The sequence below is a fragment of the Aphis gossypii genome, chromosome 2 (assembly GCF_020184175.1).
Source record: "Aphis gossypii isolate Hap1 chromosome 2, ASM2018417v2, whole genome shotgun sequence".
NCBI classification, from domain to species: Eukaryota; Metazoa; Arthropoda; class Insecta; order Hemiptera; family Aphididae; genus Aphis; species Aphis gossypii.
The window spans coordinates 24,759,356-24,770,588 of NC_065531.1; the positions used below are offsets into that span (position 1 = coordinate 24,759,356).

General features: G+C 25.0%; 1 long non-coding RNA gene across 2 annotated transcripts; it reads right to left on the reverse strand.

Moving 5' to 3' along the window:
* Positions 1-2,122: 2,122 nt before the first annotated feature.
* LOC126550018 (uncharacterized) lies at positions 2,123-8,272 on the reverse strand. Of its 2 annotated transcripts, XR_007604039.1 has the most exons (4): positions 7,409-8,272; positions 7,232-7,301; positions 2,305-2,430; positions 2,123-2,229 (listed from the first exon to the last, which is right to left on the reverse strand). It is a non-coding gene; the product is annotated as an uncharacterized LOC126550018 (long non-coding RNA). The 2 variants fall into 2 exon arrangements; XR_007604040.1 differs by lacking the exons at positions 2,123-2,229; positions 2,305-2,430 and adding an exon at positions 5,294-5,987.
* Between the last annotated feature and the right edge of the window lie 2,961 nt (positions 8,273-11,233).

Below are 11,233 nucleotides of genomic sequence, written 5' to 3' on the forward strand. Positions count from 1 at the left end.
AAAACCTATAATATATATATATATACACTATATTATAATACATACCTACTAAATCACATTAATTAAAAGTTGTTAATTTAAATAAAGAAATAGTGTTTTTATCGTTTCATGTCATCTTGTGATTCAACTAAACATAAACTATGTACTTAAAATGTATTAATTGTTTTTATTAAGCAAAAATATACAAATAGTTGAAACTCGGATTGCGTGGCGCATGTGATGGCCGCTAATATAAAAATATTGTGAATATGCTATAACCATAATATTATTATTACTGTAGTTATAAGTATTACACATCGAGAAAGCGTAGCTTGGTATATTATGCACTCAAAAACAGTTAAATATGTGCATAAATATAAGTTAAAAACGCCAGATTTTCTCCTTAGTTATAAATGCAATAATAACAACTAAATATGAAACAATCGTTAAAACATGTTATGAAAAAGGGATAATGCACGTTAATTTTTCACCAAATATGCAAACGAAAAAGAAATGATATTTAACTCAACGAAAGAGCTGTACAAATATATTTATTTTACTTAAATGTTGATTAATATTTAGAGAACCTAATTAAATGGTAACGAGCAAACAAATAAAGTAACAAAAACAAATTTAAATTTATCAACCATAGCGTTAATTTTTACTCAAAAACGTTTTTCAGTAATATTTACGCAAAAATAATTATGACTTTCCTTGGCTCAATGAAAAAACGATGTCTTAAAAATATTTACTTAAAAAACATTCTTTTAAATACAATAAAAAAATATGAGTAATTATATCAAAGACATGGAATGAAACAGGAGTCAAGTCCGATCATCTATATAAATATAACGGACAATAGAAATAAATGTAGATATTTTGATAACGTGTCTAAATAAGTACACAGATTAAGATAGAATTTCTATTAAGAGTTTTTATGTTTTAGGTTCCAATTATTCTCCTAAAAGGATTACGATAACAACGCACGAATTAAGCTTTAAGGGGAAGAAAATTAATCCAAATTAGATTTAATAGCAAATTTTCAAAAATATCTGTTGTATGACTTAAATAATTAAATACTAAATTAAAGCTGAATAAATACTCTATAAAAAGTGTTAGAAACAATTAAGCTTACCATTAATAATAATTCCAGGATTTTCATTTCAATTATAACAAAACGTGACAATTCTTTTTTATTTGTACTCATATTATTTCACAACTTGATTACTCATGTATAAAAAAAATAAATTTTGAGTTTGGTTTGTTTTTTTTCTCCAGTTTTTTCCATCTTAGTCACCTTAAATAATCTTTCAAAAAAATCTAACAAAATTATATTTTCATTAATTTATTATTATCATGAAAGATATCGGTTTTAGGTTAAATTATAATCTTGCATTTGTTATTACAAATAATGTTTTCAGCATTAATTGTAGACATAGAAAGTTATTTCGTACATCCAAAATTTAAGAAGAAATTATACTTAAAAAATCGAGAAAAATTGATATCAAATTTAAAAAATGTATAAATTATCTAAAGTATGTATAGTGTATACCTACTTTGTTAAGTTATCTACTTAACATACAAATTCGATGAGTTTTAGTTTCAATTATTTGTTAAACCATGCAGACGATTGAAAAAGTAACCAGGAACAAAATAGTATGATTTTATTATGACGTACGTTATAACTAGAGCTTTAGGTAGAACTATCAGGATACTGAACATAGCGAAATTTACTTAAAATCTTTTGTTTATTTTATTCCTAACAAATACCCTTTTTTCCTAACCTCTGTGGAATATATGAGGAATATTGTGACAATATAATTTATAGTATTTTTAATCAAGTCAAAATAGGTTCTGTTTATCATATAATAATTTAAATTTCTGAAAAACAATATACGATATCGGTACCCACTAAATACCTAATGGAGATAGTGTGTTGTTGCGTGCTCTCGCTAAATTAGATTTTAACTAGCAATACTGGGTATGTTAATTCATATTTTTTACTTTATAGTAAAGCTAATATATATATATAAACATAAATTGTATTTAAAATTATGAGTTATTATCGTTTTCTATATTTTTAATTTATAAAAGGTACAATTTAAAAAGATGATTGTTTTACGTACCTAAAAATAATGTTTTTGAATTATAATAAAATAATAATTATCATTATTTATAGTTCAAGCATACAATTTCATCGAAATTTGAACGAAATCCAAAACTAGGATTGTTTAAGAACTCTTGATTTTCCTAAAAAATACATGATTGTAAAATCAAACAATATTAAAAAGTAAGTTTAATTATTCAAAAATTAGTTATATTTACGATTTTTAATCCAGAGAAATGTATGTAAAGATGATGTATTTATATACATTGTTTTCATCATAGTTTAAATTTATAATGGCTGCACTTCAACAATTGATGTTCCTAATACATTTTATAAAATTATACCTATAAATAATATTTACGATTATATTTTTGTTTTTTATAAAAACAATAATTCGAACAAGACAAAATATAAACTAACTGTACAGTATTCGTGTCATGAAAAAAATAATTATCTTAATACGATTATTTAATTACCTAGTTAATTAGTTATGGTACATAATTTATAAATTAATACGAAATTAATCCTGGGAAGTTAGAAGTTAGGTACTTTAAAACAATGTAGCCCATTATATTATTTTAACATAAATACAATTAACTTAAATTTAACTTTTTAACTAATTAATTCCCCAGTTACTATAAATATATTTACTAGCCTTTACATTCAATCAAAATAAAGACTGTAAACGGAGACAAATTCGAAACGTCCGCCTAAACTGATTTGCCTAATTATATTATTGTAAAACAACGTCTTACAGAAAGTAGCCTACATGCGTAATAGTTTATTAAACCAAATGCACAATAATTTCAACCAAGTAAATGCCACGATTTTATTTACTTGTTGTAGGAACGATAATAAATACTTGCCACTTGAAAGTAGGTCTAATGAGTGCCGACCAAACATAATTTATTGCTATCGAAATGTCTGGCCAGTCATTACAGTAAGTGAGCATTGTTTCGATCATATGTATTTTATTTTATAAAACTGACTGTGGATATATATATATATATATATACATTATAAAGGGTGTCTTTTGAAAATAACCACTCGTTAGCTGGATTTTTTTTTTAAATTTCGGTCATAAAAAAAACGAAATGATCGATTTTGTTTGATTTTTTACTATTTTTAGAGCTACTTATTTTTACTTTTGGATGTATTACGTACATTTATAACTTGTTATTCTATAATTATATAACTATTCCCTCCGAATTCGTTAAGTGGGGTGGGGAGAGATAATTAACAAAATTATGGTTCACTTTACTATTTCACTAAACTAAATTTAAAAGAATCATAAAAAATAAATATACATTATTTGAAATACAATAAGTATAAATTAAAATACTCATACAATTCTTATTGTCTGGGAAATAAAAAATATATATTCTTATTGTGATTCCAAAATTCCAAAAAAAAAAACATTAAACTTAAATATTATACAGTATACCAGCAGGTGTGCACAAATAAACATTGCTGTCAATTTTTCGAACAAAATATTATTCTCTCGATAGAAGGTTGTTTTTTTTTTGTTTTTCGTCATCAGTCGTTGGTCGTTAAACGAACAGACAAGCAAATATTTTAAACTTATACGCTTATTGATTTTTATGATACAACCAAACTGACTTGGTTAGATAATTCAAAAACTCATAACTGAAGAGATCAGCAAACAATTGAGTTATCCAATAATTTTAAAACATATTTAACAAAAGTTATTGAAATAATCGTATTATTGGGATAAAATATTTTAATATCAACATTATGAACGAAGACACATTTACAAAAAATGTATAAAACCATAGAAATCTATATCGTCTAAACATAATGGAGCTCCATAACGCATGGCATATTATATGAATATATAATAAATCATTACCGAGTAATTAGCCTATTCGATAAGCAACTTATCAGTAACAATTTCTATTTTATTTTACGAGTGAAATTGAACTATGATAAAATAAGCCATAGCTATAATAGTTAGTCTTCAAAGAACATACAAACCTCTCAAAAAATATACAAATACAATATATTCTATGTTTTTCCTAGTGATACATTTTTCCCGTATTTATAATAAATCTTTGAAAAGTAAATGTTGTGAATGGCTAGCCCTATTCCCTCCCGGAAAATGGATATTTGCGATACTGCTTATGACTACTATGCTTTTTAAGAAAATATCTTAAAAATATGTTTACATTAAATATCGTTGGAAGTTCTAATCGCTAAATAAAAAAATCTAAGATGGTACATAGTATTAAAATTATATTATGTACCTATATTTCTAATTAAGCTCAATGTATAAACAAGTAAATAAATCTATATGTAAATGTATATATTGTTATAATCAGATTTATGTATCTTAAGTTGAAAACTAATTATTTATCTACGATGTAGATTTTTGGTATTTTTAACTTAATATAAATAGCAAATACATGTATAATCTAATATTATGCATATTGGCCATATTATATTTACTTATTTGTGTAGATAGCCATTTATAATATTTACTCGTTTAGTAGATTATTAGATTTTAACATATAGTTTTAGAAATATAAATTTGTATAGTAAGTTTAACCCACATTCAATATTTAAGATAGGTAAGTGAATATTTATTATAATTTTTTTTATAACATCAAGGTACAACAACTAGTACGTATTACTCTAAACTAATATTATATTTGATCGAAACTTGGCAAAGAGAGTCCTCAAAATCGTATATGCATCCACCTCAAATACAAAGAAACCATTATTTTCTATTTTTTCAGCATTTTCTTTGTCAATGTTGGTAAAATACAAAATAATGTTTTACTTTTTTTATGCAATACAGTCACAAAAGTAAAAAATGCTGTACACCTCTATAAACATGAGAAAACCTGTTTCTACTATACGCGTGTTGGAGAAACATATCGTTTATTACCGTAAAAACTAAAATTGTACACAATCAAAATTTGGCAAAGGGAGTGCTGAAAAATAGAAATTACGGTTTTCACAAGTTTTGGTAAGTGTCCAATATTAGCTATATATCTAACAGTGTTGTAGAAAAATGGGTCTACATAATACTGTTTCAATATAAATAAAATTTGGTGAAAATTAGATAAAGGGTTTGATGGAGAATTGTTTTCAGCAAGTGCATCACAAATACAGATTTTCGTGTTTGCGAAGGTATACAATATATTCTATTTGTATAACTGTATTGAACAAAAACAATTACACGTTAAATTGAAAGCTACACATTTATTTTATTTTATAAAAGTTTGCAAAGTCATTGCTGAAAAATAGAAAATATTATTTTCGATATTTGATGTAAGTCCGCAACATTTTGAGTACTGCTTAAGCATAATTTCGATCAAATACAATTTCATTGTACGTACTATTTTTTACAACATTACAATAAAGGAAGCTTTATTGATATTGTCAAATTGTTATATTATGCTCAAATAGTGTATTCAATGCTATGTTTATATTGTATTGTATACAAATAAAGTTGTCTAAAAAGGGCTCATTATTTTTTATTTTTTATTATTGTGGAATTTTTGAATAGCTTTGATTTTGTGTATTGCTAGCTGATATTAGGTTATTTGTTAATCTCATTAATTTCACAGCGTATATAAATATCAACTTTATAGATCCAGTGTTAGTTCGCCAACTATATTGTAAATACTTTTGATTTGGCTGCTTTTGAAGGCCCTTTATCCATTCGTATCGATATATTATGATGGTTGAATTCTATGCATTTTTTAGTATGTTTTTAGGCGTATTATATAGTATCAAGCTATAGTTTTGATTTGCTTGAATTATATACTTCGATTAGCGTTATTGTTTCAAAATACTACGTTATGTATGATAATTTAATCTAAATGTTTTGTAAATAGATATCATGATGGATTTTATGAGAAGTAACTATTTGAACCTGGAACCAAATATGTTTTTCATTGTATATTTATATATATTCTTAAATAAAAAAAAAAATTGACAGAAAAACGGGAATTTTTACGCAAAACCAATTTTTGATAAAATTGAGTTTTTATATTATATTTGTAAATCAAAATCACTATAAATAATTGCAATTTTTACTAAATGTTTATATTAGTGTTATCTATACACAGTTTTCAAAATATTATGGCTTTTTTAGAAATATTTTTAGACAACTGAAATTTTCGATTTTTTACAAGTCTTTTTTTTAAATGTCGATCAAAAATGTTTTCCAAAAAAACTTGAAAATTTAATACGATGTTTCTTATAAGTTGCTCTTATTGTAATTAAAAAAAAAATTAAAAATTGTTAGTCGTAATTTTTTTTATAAGAGTTTAAAGTTTAAATTTTTACGAAATATGTCGATATCACGAAAATTTCCAAGTTATTATTTAATTATTTTTTTTGTATACATATCTAATGTTAAAAATATCAACAAAATTTATTAATTAGTGAAATTAAATAGTGTTTTTTGAAGTTTTCAAGAATCATATATATTTTTCTACTAAATCCGAAAATTTACTAGAAACCTATTTCGTATATTTTGGCTTCTACATCAGTAATTAATCTAATGGGTGTTAGGTTCAAGACCGAATAAATGCTTATGAATTTAGTAGTATTCAATAGTATAATTATTTTTTTTGGGTTAAGATATATAGATATATTTATATTTTAGTTGGTGTATCGTTAATGCATAATATAGTTTTATAACTGTTAATTAATTCATCAACCCGATATTTAAAATATAGTTTTAACTATATAACCATTATGTAATATTTTTGTTAAATTTTGTCAGTGTTATCTTTAATAATAATTACAATTACCTGATTTTTTTTTGGGGGGGAGGTTATTTTTAATTGTAGTAGTGAAAAAATATCGAGTTATTTTTGGTTAACCTAGGTTTCTGTGATTGTTATGTTGTGTATTGCTTACTACGAATTTTATCCGTTTCATTCATTGAGTTTAATGATTTCAAATTTTTATTACACAATTATTTTGGACTTTGAATTATTTTTTTTTATACTTTTGGCGTGAAGTGATGTAGTGGTAATTTTATTTTGTGATTTAGGTGATTTGGGGGCTCATGTTTTGATTTTGGGTTACCTCTTTGAGAGATTTTGTGGAATTAATTTTCTTACCCCTCCCGATTACTTTGTAGTTTAATAATTTATGAGTCCATACCTTATTCTCATGAATTATTGACTGTTGTACGATATTTGAAGTTTTGTAAAAGCGTGCTTTCAATAAACGACTAAAAGATAAACACGCGTAAATCGTTGATGTGAGTTAAGCTCGTACTAAGACACAGGTATTATTTGTTTATAATATATGGTAACTTTATATTTTTTTAATACTTACAGTTTTAACGATTTAGTGACGTCAATGCAAAACATTTTCATTATTTAGAGATATTAAAGCACATTTCATTTTTTCCAAAGATGAAATTCGTTCAAATAATTTTTACTTAACTCTTTAAGTTCACATTCATCCTGAGTTTTCAATTTTAATTTCTTTTTAGAAATTGTTTGCTCTTCTACATGTTGTTATGAACATTTTTGCTGTCAACTCTTCGCTTTTCTTGATCTTTTCCGTTTCCCGTTGTAGCTTGTATTTCGTTGCCTCCAAAAGTTTTATTGATTTGTCTTTCTCAGTGAGCTAAAATTTGAAAATATTGTTTTCCAATTGTGAGTTACATAGCTTCGTATTAATAAACTTTAATTTTGAGATCAATTGCATGTCCTCAGCCTTTAAGCTTACCATTTTTCTTCTCTAATTAATTTTTCTCTTTTCTTACTTTTTTTCTTGAATTTTCTCCTTAAAATTGGTTCCTTAATCTATTTTATCTTGTGATTTTTGCAATTATTGAGGTTTAACTACATTCAGTCTAGCGAAATTCTGTATTAACTCAATTCACAGTCTATTGATCTCTGCCTGCATCGCACAGTCGTCTTTAACATACTTAATTTTTAATTCACATATGGATGACTGCAAACATTCGTTACGGTCTTGTTCCACGGTAATTTTTATCGTTATAGTTCAGCGTATTGCATAATCTTATATACCAAAGTCTTTTGCATGCAAATTATTTTTTAGCATTAACTTTGAGTTACAATTTTAGCAGTAGTTGCCTGTCCTGAAACTTCTTTGAAACATAATATGACAATTAATTTTTCAAGCTTTAAATTTCTTTAAATTTTGTCAATTCTAAGTTTTCTAACTTTGTCTTCTGAGTTCTGATCTTATGACAGAGTATTTTGCTTATTTTCAAAACGCAAACATTAATTTTATTCTTAGATGTATAACCAAGCGCGTATTTACCACCTAATATTTGCGAATTAGTTCTTCATTTTTATTTACCGACTCATAGCACATGTCTGTCTGTTCTGTTTTCATGGTATACAGCGCTGTAATGGCCATGAAAATCTTATTATCTAATTTAGAAATTGTGTGTTAGTTAATATTTTTCCTAGTTAAAATTATTAATATCTGTAGTACGATTTGAGCGCTTATAACTATGATATTACTTTAAATATCATGCTTACAATTATAATAATAACGCCCAATATATAAACAATATAATACATACAAGTATACGTTTGTGAAGAAACGTTTAATTAAAATTAACTTTTAATTATAGTTTTGCATAACTTAACAAAATTATTTTCTTCGTTTCAAAAAGGAACGTTTAAATTTATTGAACACAGAGTTTAGACACCATAGTAATATACTAAACTGTTTTAATAATAAAAACAGTTATGTTTGTATAATTGTATAGCATTTTTGATCGATGTTGAAAAAACCAATAAAGAATTTTCTTAAGTGATCAATATTATTTTTTAAGATAGTTTGGATTATTAATTGAAATCTTATATGTTTACCATATATATTAGATTTTAAAAAGCTGCTTTTTCGAGTTTTGAAATCATAAGTAGGTACAACATTTAATATTATGATAATATACTGTACATAATATTATTTCGAATTGAACTTACAATACGATTTAATATTTCGCAAAACTATTAGTTTAAATCCAAAATGTAAACCAAACGAATTGATATTACAAATGATTACCTACATAGAAAACGTTCAATAAACACAAAAAAATAAAATAAAATACTATAATGTACACATAATTGAATCTTAACTTAGTGAATCTCAAATATATGTTAACTTACCTTATCTAATCGTTTGTCAGCAGCTGTCTACAGTTACAATACGCGTGCGCATATTATTTATCCTGTGTTATTGAACCATACGATAAAATATTAATTTACAATCCACGGTATTGTGTTTATATAGATACTCGAAAACGCATATCATTCATCCGACGGATTATTTATTATCGGGAAAATAGCCGTGGAACACCGTACACAATTACCTCACTCTTCCTAGCACCACCCACCAATTACGCGTTGACCTATATATTTTTATCTGAATATATTCTGCTGTTCTCTACACGTTTAGAGTAACATTAAAAATACAACGATGTGTCGCGTTAATAATTCAAAGATTCATATCAATTGAGTACGTCTCGCCGGCGGGACTTGCACGTATAATAAGATTTAATCGGTATTATAATAATCATAATTATGATATTATCATGTAAGCCTGACGGTCGTTTCAAAGCATCTAAACAATATTCGTGGAAAATGATAATATAATATGTCGTATTGTCGTCCCCTCGTCTAAACTGTGTTTAGAATGCCGATTTCGACATTTCATGCCACTTATTATATGTAAATTTACAACGTTATCGAAAACAGATTTAAAGAAGTATAAAAAGAATTTTATAACTTTGAAAAATAATTTTTATTTATTAGTTATTTATTGTGTTTATTGAGTATCAAGAAACAATTTAAAAATCTGTATATTAACGGTTAAACAATAATCGATTTTCATGAATTTTGTGCAATAAATAAAAGCCTAATCTGAAACTGACGTACTTATAAAAAACATACAAATTATTATAATTGATCAAAAGTACTTGGAAAAAATATATTGTTATTGAATGAATCGCATAAAAATTTTTTTTTTTTTTTAATTTTGACTGCTGTAGAAGTGGTGTCACTTGTTACTTGTCGTATATAGTTTCCGTACAAGTTTCATATTTTATTGTTTTATAAAATGTAAATTATTATTATTTTTATCGTCCAATACATACAATGTTTTTTTTTTTAGAGTAGATATCACGTTAAGAAAATCAAACAATTTTTTGGTAGGTGTTGACAATGAAATATCACCTCATATTTGGTGAATTGGTTATATAATCATAGTACTAATTTAAAATAAAAATAATATGAATATTAAATGGTTATAATTTAATATTATATTATATTTGTATTGCACTAATCTCAATTGACAATTATTGGTCCGTATATAAATATTTTGTACTTTGTTTTAAAAGATGAAATGTTTATTTTTCTCTGACTTCCCGTAATATTATATCTGTATTTATCTGCCCATCTAGCAATAAAATGTGAGACTGTAAATCCTGGACGATTTGAGCTTTACGGTATCGTATTTTTGTAATAATTATTATTATTGTTTAATATATACGTGTTTAATATCATAAATTTCTGATTTTGAAATTAAAATCAGATAATTGAAAAAAATAGTTTTCAAAAACAGGAACGTTTAAAATTATAAAAATGTAAGATGGCTCTCTTATACAAAACGAGATGAGGCAAAAAGTGGCAAATGCGTCATAACTATATATTACGTAACTGTCAAAAAAGGAAATCGTATTAGTTTATACATAATAATAATATTTTAATACCATTGGACGTTCATACTATCTGAACAAGCGTTAGTGAACGTGAACGCGATTGATGATAATATCCAAATGATAAATGTTTAAATAGTAATATTATTATGCATGGTTATTTCATTACAAATTATAGAGGCATTTCATTTTAATTAAAAATAATGAAAATATTAAATATTATATTGATAGTAAATTTAATTAATTTATTCGCGACCACCAAAGTTATGTGTATTTTGTTTTTATTATATATACTTATTTATAAATGTAAGCATAATTTGTAATTTCTTTTAAAGCGTTTATTCCAAGACAATTTTTAAACAATATGAAGAATATTTTGTGAGAAAGTTATAGAAGATATATTTTTAATGAAAGGATTGATATAGTTTGTTTTATTTAAAATACGTAGTCTTTTATAAGAG